This window comes from Arachis stenosperma, chromosome 8 (genome assembly GCF_014773155.1).
Source record: "Arachis stenosperma cultivar V10309 chromosome 8, arast.V10309.gnm1.PFL2, whole genome shotgun sequence".
In the NCBI taxonomy this organism is placed as follows: domain Eukaryota; kingdom Viridiplantae; phylum Streptophyta; class Magnoliopsida; order Fabales; family Fabaceae; genus Arachis; species Arachis stenosperma.
Genome location: NC_080384.1, coordinates 1710075 through 1720362, shown reverse-complemented (window position 1 = coordinate 1720362; position 10288 = coordinate 1710075). Strand labels below are relative to the sequence as shown.

General features: G+C 39.0%; 1 non-coding gene across 1 annotated transcript; it reads left to right on the top strand.

Moving 5' to 3' along the window:
• Window positions 1–994: 994 nt before the first annotated feature.
• LOC130947023 (small nucleolar RNA R71) lies at window positions 995–1102 on the top strand. Its single transcript, XR_009072438.1, has one exon. It is a non-coding gene; the product is annotated as a small nucleolar RNA R71 (small nucleolar RNA).
• Window positions 1103–10288: the final 9186 nt, after the last annotated feature.

The window sequence follows — 10288 nt, the reverse complement described above, 5'->3', positions numbered from 1 at the left end:
TTGCTCCAAGGTATTTAGCAACTTGCTCTTCAGTGACATACTCATCCTCTTCAGAGGAAGAATACTCATCAGAGCTCATGAATGGCAGAAGTAAGTCCAATGGAATCTCTATGGTCTCATTTTGAGCCTCAGATTCCCATTGTTCCTCATTGAGGAACTCAGAGGAGATTGGTGCACGCCCATTGGAGTCTTCCTCAGTGGCGTCCTCCTCCTCTCTTTCCTCTCCATATTCGGCCATGGTTATGGCTTTGCACTCTCCTTTTGGATTTTCTTCTGTATTACTTGGGAGAGTACTAGGAGGGAGTTCAGTAACTTTCTTACTCAGCTGACCCACTTGTCCTTCCAAATTCCTAATGGAGGACCTTGTTTCAGTCATGAAACTTTGAGTGGTCTTGATTAGATCAGAGACCATTGTTGCTAAGTCAGAAGTGCTCTGCTTAGAACTCTCTGTCTGTTGCTGAGAAGATGATGGAAAAGGCTTGCCATTGCTAAGCCTGTTTCTTCCACCATTATTGTTGAAACCTTGTTGAGGTCTCTCTTGATTCTTCCATGAGAAATTTGGGTGATTTCTCCATGAAGAATTATAGGTGTTACCATAGGGTTCTCCTAGGTAATTCACCTCTTCCATTGAAGGGTTCTCAGGATCATAAGCTTCTTCCTTAGATGAAGCATCCTTAGTACTGCTTGGTGCATTTTGCATTCCAGACAGACTTTGAGAAATCAAATTGACTTGTTGAGTCAATATCTTGTTCTGAGCCAAAATGGCGTTCAGAGTGTCAATCTCAAGAACTCCTTTCTTCTGACTAGTCCCATTGTTCACAGGATTCCTTTCAGAAGTGTACATGAATTGGTTATTTGCAACCATTTCAATGAGCTCTTGAGCTTCTGTAGGCGTCTTCTTCAGATGAAGAGATCCTCCAGCAGAGCTATCCAAAGACATATTGGATAGTTCAGAGAGACCATCATAGAAAATACCTATGATGCTCCATTCAGAAAGCATGTCTGAGGGACATTTTCTGATTAATTGTTTGTATCTTTCCCAAGCTTCATAGAGGGATTCTCCATCCTTCTGTCTGAAGGTTTGGACTTCCACTCTAAGCTTACTCCATCTTTGTGGTGGAAAGAACTTTGCCAAGAAGGCATTGACTAGCTTTTCCCAAGAGTCCAGGCTTTCTTTAGGTTGAGAGTCCAACCATATTCTAGCTCTGTCTCTTACAGCAAAAGGGAATAGCATCAGTCTATAGACCTCAGGGTCAACCCCATTAGTCTTGACTGTGTCACAGATTTGCAAGAATTCAGCTAAGAACTGATGAGGATCTTCCATTGGAAGTCCATGGAACTTGCAATTCTGTTGCATTAGAGAAACTAATTGAGGCTTAAGCTCAAAGTTGTTTGCTCCAATGGCAGGGATAGAGATGCTTCTCCCATAGAAGTTGGGAGTAGGTGCAGTAAAGTCACCCAGCACCTTCCTTGCATTGTTGGCATTATTGTTGTTGTCGACTGCCATGTGTTCTTCTTCTTTGAAGAATTCGGTCAGGTCCTCTAAAGAGAGTTGTATTTTGGCTTCTCTTAGCTTTCTCTTCAAGGTCCTTTCAGGTTCAGGGTCAGCTTCAACAAGAATGCCTTTGTCTTTGTTCCTGCTCATATGAAAGAGAAGAGAACAAGAAAATATGGAATCCTCTATGTCACTGTATAGAGATTCCTTGAGGTGTCAGAGGAAAAGAAAAATGGAAGACAGAGGTAGAAAATTCGAACTTATCAAAGAAGATGGAGTTCAAATTTTGCATTAAAGAATAGTGTTAGTCCATGAATAGAAGGATGTGAGAAGAAGGGAAGTAATTTTCGAAAATTTAAGTAAAAGATTTTGAAAACATTTGGAAAAACACTTAATTGATTTTCGAAAATAAGAGTGAAAAAGAAATCAAGTGATTTTTGAAAAAGATTTTGAAATTAGAAATTAAAAAGATTTGATTGAAAACTATTTTGAAAAAGATGTGGTTAAGAAGATATGATTGGTTTTAAAAAGATGTAATTGAAAAGATATGATTTGAAAACAATTTTAAAAGATATGATTTGAAAACAATTTGAAAAGATATGATTTTAAAAATTAATGACTTGCCTAACAAGAAAAGATATGATTCAAACATAAAACCTTCCTTAACAGAAAAGGCAAAAAACGTTCAATCAAATCATTAATTGTTAGTAAGTATCTTTGAAAAAGGAAAGAAATTGATTTTGAAAACATTTGATTGAAAAGATATGATTTGAAAAAGATTTGATTTTGAAAAACTTTGAAAACTTGAAAAAAATTGATTTGAAAAACAAAATCTTCCCCCTGCCACCATCATGGCGTTAAACGCCCAGAATGGTATACATTCTGGCGTTTAACGCCCAAAATGCTACCTCTTTGGGCGTTAAACGCCCAACCAGGTGCCCTGGCTGGCGTTTAAACGCCAGTCTGCCTTCTTCACTGGGCATTTTTGAATGCTCAGCTTTTTCTGTATAATTCCTCTGCAGTATGTTCTGAATCTTCAATTCTTTGTATCATTGACTTGAAAAGACACAAATTAAAAATATTTTTGGATTTTTAATAATTAAAATGCAACAAGAATCAAATAACAATGCATGCAAGACACCAAACTTAGCAGTTTGTATACTATTGACACTAACTACATGAGGATGCATATGAGAAACACAAAACACTCAAGTCAATAGAATTCAAAGATCAAAACAAGAAAATCATCAAGAACAACTTGAAGATCAATGAGGACACATGCATGAATGCAATAAGAATAGAAACATGCAATTGATACTAAACTTAAGATGAGACTCTAGACTCAAACAAGACATATTTTTGGATTTTATGATTTTGTAATTTTTTTTTGTGCTTTTTCGAAAATTAAGTGAAAAGGAAAATAAAGGTATCAAAATTCTTAATGAGAATTCCAGGAATCATGCAATGTTAGTCTAAAGCTTTAGTCTAAAGGAATTAGACATAGCTAGCCAAGCTTCAGCAGGACATTGCATTCAAGAGCTAAATTGATGAGGATCAATCAGCTTTGGTGATGATAAGAACATCACCTTGAAACACTAGAATTCATTCTTAAGAACTCTGAAAAAAAAAATACCTAATCTAAGCAACAAGATGAACCGTCAGTTGTCCATACACAAGAACAATCCCCGGCAACGGCGCCAAAAACTTGGTGCACGAAATTGTGATCACTACAACTTCGCACAACTAACCAGCAAGTGCACTGGGTCGTCCAAGTAATACCTTACGTGAGTAAGGGTCGATCCCACGGAGATTGTTGGTATGAAGCAAGCTATGGTCACCTTGTAAATCTTAGTCAGGCAAACTCAATTATATATGATGATGAACGAAAATAATATAAAGATAAAGATAGTGATACTTATGTATATCATTGGTGTAAGAGCTTCAGACAAGCGTATGAAGATGCCTTCCCTTCCGTCTTTCTGCTTTCCTACTGCCTTCATCCAATCCTTCTTACTCCTTTCCATGGCAAGCTCGTGTAGGGTTTCACTGTTGTCAGCAGCTACCTCCCATCCTCTCAGTGAAAGCGATTGCATATGCTCCGTCACAGCATAGCGGAATTCATCTGTCGGTTCTCAATCAGACCGGAATAGAATCCATTGATTCTTTTGGCGTCTGTCACTAACGCCCCGCCCTCAGGAGTTTGAAGCACGTCACAGTCATTCAATCATTGAATCCTACTCAGAATACCACAGACAAGGTTTAGACCTTCCGGATTCTCTTGAATGCCGCCATCAGGTCCTGCCTATACCACGAAGATTCCGATTAAAGAATCCAAGAGATATTCACTAAGCCTCAGATGCTTGTAGAACAAGAGTGGTTGTCAGTCACTTTGTTCATGGGTGAGAATGATGATGGGCGTCAATCATCACCTTCATCAAGTTGAAGAACAAGTGATATCTTGGACAAAGAACAAGCGGAATTGAATAGAAGAACAATAGTAATTGCATTAATACTTGAGGTACAGCAGAGCTCCACACCTTAATCTATGGTGTGTAGAAACTCCACCGTTGAAAATACATAAGAACAAAAGTGATCATTGGTTTCGGCCCCAGAGAGGGAACCAGAAGAACCAAGATGAAAATACAATAGTAAAAGGTCCTATTTATAAGAAACTAGTAGCCTAGGGTGTACAGAGATGAGTAAATGACATAAAAATCCACTTCCGGGCCCACTTGGTGTGTGCTTGGGCTGAGCAATGAAGCATTTTCGTGTAGAGACTCTTTTTGGAGTTAAACGCCAGCTTTTATGCCAGTTTGGGCGTTTAACTCCCATTTAGGTGCCAGTTCCGGCGTTTAACGCTGGAATTTCTTGAGGTGACTTTGAACGCCGGTTTGGGCCATCAAATCTTGGGCAAAGTATGGACTATCATATATTGCTGGAAAGCCCAGGATGTCTACTTTCCAACGCCGTTGAGAGCGCGCCAATTGGGCTTCTGTAGCTCCAGAAAATCCACTTCGAGTGCAGGGAGGTCAGAATCCAACAGCATCTGCAGTCCTTTTCAGTCTCTGGATCAGATTTTTGCTCAGATCCCTCAATTTCAGTCAGAAAATACCTGAAATCACAGAAAAACACACAAACTCATAGTAAAGTCCAGAAAAGTGAATTTTAACTAAAAACTAATAAAAATATACTAAGAACTCAACTAAAACTACTAAAAACATACTAAAAACAATGCCAAAAAGCGTATAAATTATCCGCTCATCAAGGAGCTGAATGAGTCTCCATATACTGAGAAGTCATCCATGAAGACTTCCAGAAAATTTTCCACCATATCAGAGAAAATAGAGAGCATGCATCTCTGAAAGGTTGCAGGTGCATTACACAGACCAAATGGCATCCTTCTGTAGGCAAATACCCCAGATGGACATGTGAATGCTATTTTCTCTTGATCCTGGGGATCTACTGTAATTTGGTTGTAGCCTGAATAGCCATCCAAAAAGCAGTAATAGTCATGACCTGCTAGTCTTTCTAGCATCTGGTCTATGAATGGTAAAGGAAAATGATCATTTCTGGTGGCTGTATTGAGTCTTCTGTAGTCAATACACATGCGCCACCCTGTAACTGTTCTTGTAGGAACCAGTTCATTCTTTTCATTATGCACTACTGTCATTCCTCCTTTCTTGGGGATGACTTGGACAGGGCTCACCCATGGGCTATCAGAAATAGGATAAATAATCCTAGCCTCTAGTAGTTTAGTGACCTCTTTCTGCACCACTTCCTTCATGGTTGGATTCAGCCGCCTTTGTGGTTGTATCACTGGCTTAGCATTATCCTCCAAGAGAATCTTGTGCATGCATCTAGCTGGGCTAATGCCCTTAAGATCACTTATGGACCACCCAAGAGCTGTCTTGTGTGTCTTTAGCACTTGAATCAGTGTCTTCTCTTCCTGTGGCTTTAAGGTAGAGCTTATGATCACATAAAAAGTGTTGTCTTCTCCTAGAAATGCATATTTTAGGGATGGTGGTAGTGGTTTGAGCTTGGGTTTGGGGTGTTTTTCCTCTAATTGAGGAATTTTCAGAGGTTCCTCTGTTTCCTCTAGCTCCTCCAGATCAGGCTAAACATCTTTAAGTATGTCCTCTAGCTCTGATTCGAGACTCTCAGTCATATTGACTTCTTCTACCAGAGAGTCAATAAGATCCACTTTCATGTAGTCTTTTGGTGTGTCTGGATACTGCATAGCTTTAACAGCATTCAACTTAAACTCATCCTCATTGACTCTCAGGGTCACTTCCCCCTTTTGGACATCAATGAGAGTGTGTCCAGTTGCTAGGAAAGGTCTTCCTAGAATGAGAGTTACACTCTTGTGCTCCTCCATTTCTAGCACTACAAAGTCAGTGGAAAAGGCAAATGGCCCAACCTTGACAATCATGTCCTCAATTATGCCTGATGGGTATTTAATGGAGCCATCAGCAAGTTGAAGACAGATCCGGGTTGGTTTGATCTCTTCGGTCAAACCAAGCTTTCTGATAGTGGATGCTGGGATTAGGTTGATACTTGCCTCAATATCACATAGAGCTGTCTTGGTGCAAATTCCTTCTAATGTGCATGGTATTATAAAGCTTCCAAGATCTTTAAGCTTCTCTGGTAAGCTTTTTAGAATGACTGCACTGCATTCTTCAGTGAGAAAAACTTTTTTAGTTTCTCTCTAATCCTTCTTATGGCTTAAGATTTTTTTCATGAACTTAGCATAAGAGGGTATTTGCTCAAGTGCTTCTGCAAATGGAATCTTTATTTCAAGAGTCCTGAGATAGTCTGCAAAGCGGGCAAATTGCTTATCCTGTTCCGCTTAGCAGAGTTTCTGAGGATAAGGTATTTTGGCTTTATATTCTTTAACCTTGGTTGCTGCAGGTTTATTTCCTACAGAAGCAGGCTGAGACGCCTTCTTGAGGGAGTTATTATCAGCACTTGCGGGTGTCTGATTCCTTACTGGCGTTTGAACACCAGGATTGGACGCTGGATTGGCATTTAACGCCAGATTCCTACCCTGTTCTGGCATTTGAACGCAAGAATTGAACATGAAATTGGCGTTTGACGCCAACTTTTCACCCTTTTCTGGTGTTTGAACGCCAGAACTGGGCGTCCACTGGGCATTTAATGCCAGTTTGTCACCCTTTTCTGGCGTTTGGACGCCAGAATCATTCCTTTCTGGGCTCTTATTGTCCTCAGAGGGATTTTGGGTAGTATTATGTTCATCCTTTGTCAGCTGTTCTTTCCTTGGCTTTCTGCTGCTTTGAGTTTTTGTATTTAATATTTTTCTACTCCTTAATTGAACAACTTGACATTCTTCTGTTATTTGTTTAGATAACTGTCGTCTTGTCTGGTCAAGTTGTGCTTCCATATTCTTATTAGCATCCTGAGTATCTTGTAACATTTCTTTAAATCCTGCTAACTGTTTTGTCAGAGTAAGTAATTGCTGGTTGAGTTCAGCAACTTTTTCTGGGAGACTAAGGTCAGTAGATACTGCTTTAGCCTCTTCCTTCATGGAGGACTCACTGCTCAAGTACAGATGCTAATTTCTAGCAACAGTATCTATAAGCTCTTGAGCCTCTTCAATTGTCTTTCTCATGTGTATAGATCCACCATTTGAGTGGTCTAGAGATATTTGAGCTTTTTCTGTAAGCCCATAGTAGAAGATGTTTAACTGCACCCATTTTGAAAACATTTCAGAGGGGCATTTCCTCAACATCTCTCTGTACCTCTCCCAGGTGTTGTAAAGGGATTCATTATCCTCTTGCTTAAAGCCTTGGATGTCCAGCCTTAGCTGTGTCATCCTCTTGGGAGGGAAATAATGATTCAAAAATTTTTCTGACAGCTGTTTCCATGTCCTTATGCTGGCCTTAGGTTGGTTATTTAACCACCTCTTAGCTTGGTCTTTTACAGCAAATGGAAATAGTAATAATCTGTAGATATCCTGGTCTACTTTCTTATCATGTACTGTGTCAGCAATTTGTAAGAACTGTGCCAGAAACTCAGTAGGTTCATCCTGTGGAAGACCAGAATACTGGCAATTTTGCTGCACCATGATAATGAGCTGAGGATTCAACTCAAAATTACTGACTCCGATGGAGGGTATACAGATACTACTCCCACATGAAGCAGTAGCGAGGTTAGCATATGACCCCAGGGTCCTTTTGGACTGTTCATTTCCACTTAGTTCCATGATGGAGAAAGGGAGATGATGTGGATTTATTTTATTTATTTTATTATATATATATATATATATATTTCGAAAAAATTAATAATAAAAGAAAGTTGGAAACTAAAAAAATAAAGTAAAAAAATATTTGAAAATTTTTTATGAGAATTTTTGAAAAAATGAAGAAAGAGAAAGTGGTTAGGAATACTTTGAAAAGACAATTTAAAAAGATTTGATTTTTTTCAAATTGATGACTAATTTAATGCAAAATTTTCGAAAATTTGGAGGAAACACCAAGGAACACCAAACTTAAAAATTTTAAGATCAAAACACAAGAAGGACTCAAGAACACTTTGAAGATTCACAAGAACACAAAGAACAAAAATTCAAAGACTCAAAGGATTCAACAACATAAAAAGAACACCAAACTTAAAATTTTTAGAAAACAAAAAATAAATTTTCGGAAATTAAATAAAAACTAACAAGAAAACACCAAACTTAAAACATGAAACTAGACTCAAACAGAAGAATCTAAAAGAAAATAATAAATTTTTGAAAAATTTTGAAAAGAAAATAAAAGACTCTGACCCAAAAGACAAAATTTTCCTAATCTAAGCAACAAGATGAACCGTCAGTTGTTCAAACTCGAACAATCCCCAGCAACGGCGCCAAAAACTTGGTGCACAAAATTGCAATCACACTTGCATTTCCACACAACTAACCAGCAAATGCATTGGATCGTCCAAGTAATACCTTACGTGAGTAAGGGTCGATCCCACAGAGATTGTCGGCTTGAAGCAAGCTATGGTTACCTTGTAACTCTTAGTCAGGAGATTAATAATAAAAAGGGTTTTTGTTTGCAATAAAATAAAAGAACATGAAATAAAAAGTACTTGTGATTCAATAATGGAGAATAGATTGGAGTTTTGGAGATGCTATGTCTCTGAATCTCTGCTTTCCTACTGTCTTCTTCTTCACACACACAAGGTTCTTTCCATGGCAAGCTGTATGTAGGGTGTCACCGTTGTCAATGGCTACTTCCCATCCTCTCAGTAAAAATGGTCCATGTGCGCTGTCACCGCATGGCTAATCATCTGTCAGTTCTCGATCATGTTGGAATAGAATCCAGTGATCCTTTTGCGTCTGTCACTACACCCAACACTCACGAGTTTGAAGCTTGTCATAGTCATCCCTTCCCAGATCCTACTCGGAATACCACAGACAAGGTTTAGACTTTTCGGATCTCAGGAATGGCCGCCAATAATTCTAGCTTATACCACGAAGACTCTGGATGCAAGAATTCGAACACTCTGTTGTCAAGAGAGGTACTCAAATTCGTGAACCAGGAACCCAAGAGATATACATTCAATCGAAGATAGAACGGAGGTGGTTGTCAGGCACGCGTTCATAGGTTGAGAATGGTGACGAGTGTCACGGATCATCACATTCATTACATTTAAGTGCGAATGAATATCTTAGAATGGAAACAAGCGTGATTGAATAGAAAACAGTGGTAATTGCATTAATCTATCGAGACACAACAGAGCTCCTCACCCCCCAACAATGGAGTTTAGAGACTCATGCTATAGAGATACAATGTAAAATGTGAAAATGTCATGAGGTACAAAATAAATCTCTAAAAGTAGTTTTTATACTCAACTAGTAGCCTAGGTTTACAGAAAATGAGTAAACTAAGATAGGTGGTGCAGAAATCCACTTCTGGAACCCACTTGGTGTGTGCTGGGACTGAGCATTGGAGCTTTCACGTGCATAGGCTATTCCTAAGTTAAACGCCAGCTTTGGTTCCAGTTTAGGCGTTTAACTCCAACTTTTATGCCAGTTCTGGCGTTTTGACGCCAGAAAAGGGCAGAGAGCTGGCATTTTGACGCCATTTTACGTCATCAAAACTCGCGCAAAGTATGAACTATTATATATTGCTGGAAAGATCTGAATGTCTACTTTCCAACACAATCGAGAGCGTGCCATTTGGAGTTTTGTAGCTCCAGAAAATCAACTTTGAGTGCAGGGATGTCAGAATCCAACAGCATCTGCAGTCCTTTTTCAGCCTCTGAATAAGATTTTTGCTCAGGACCCTCAATTTCAGCCAGAAAATACCTGAAATTACAGAAAAACTCACAAACTCATAGTAAAGTCCAGAAATATGATATTTGCACAAAAACTAATAAAAATATACTGAAAAGTGGCTAAATCCTACTAAAAATTATATGAAAATACCCCCAAAAAGCGTATAAAATATCCGCTCATCAGCAGATGTTAGTGGACATTGTTGGGGCCATATGACAACTAACCTAGTGGAGTGCATTAATGGAGTAATGAAAGGGGTATGCGATCTTCTGATCACAGCCCTTTTTAAGGTAACTTTTTACAGGCTAAATGCGTTGTTCAGAAGGAAGAGAGCTGAGGCTGAGGCTCGTATAAGTGCAAGAGAACTATTCTCTGAATATGCAACTCAGAAAATTCTGTCAAATTAATGCTTGGCGGGGAACATCCAAGTTAACTTATTTGATAGGCAGAACGAGGTCTTTGAAGTGCGCGAGATGCCTAGTAGTTTGGAGTTTGCAGTAAACTTGAGCCTT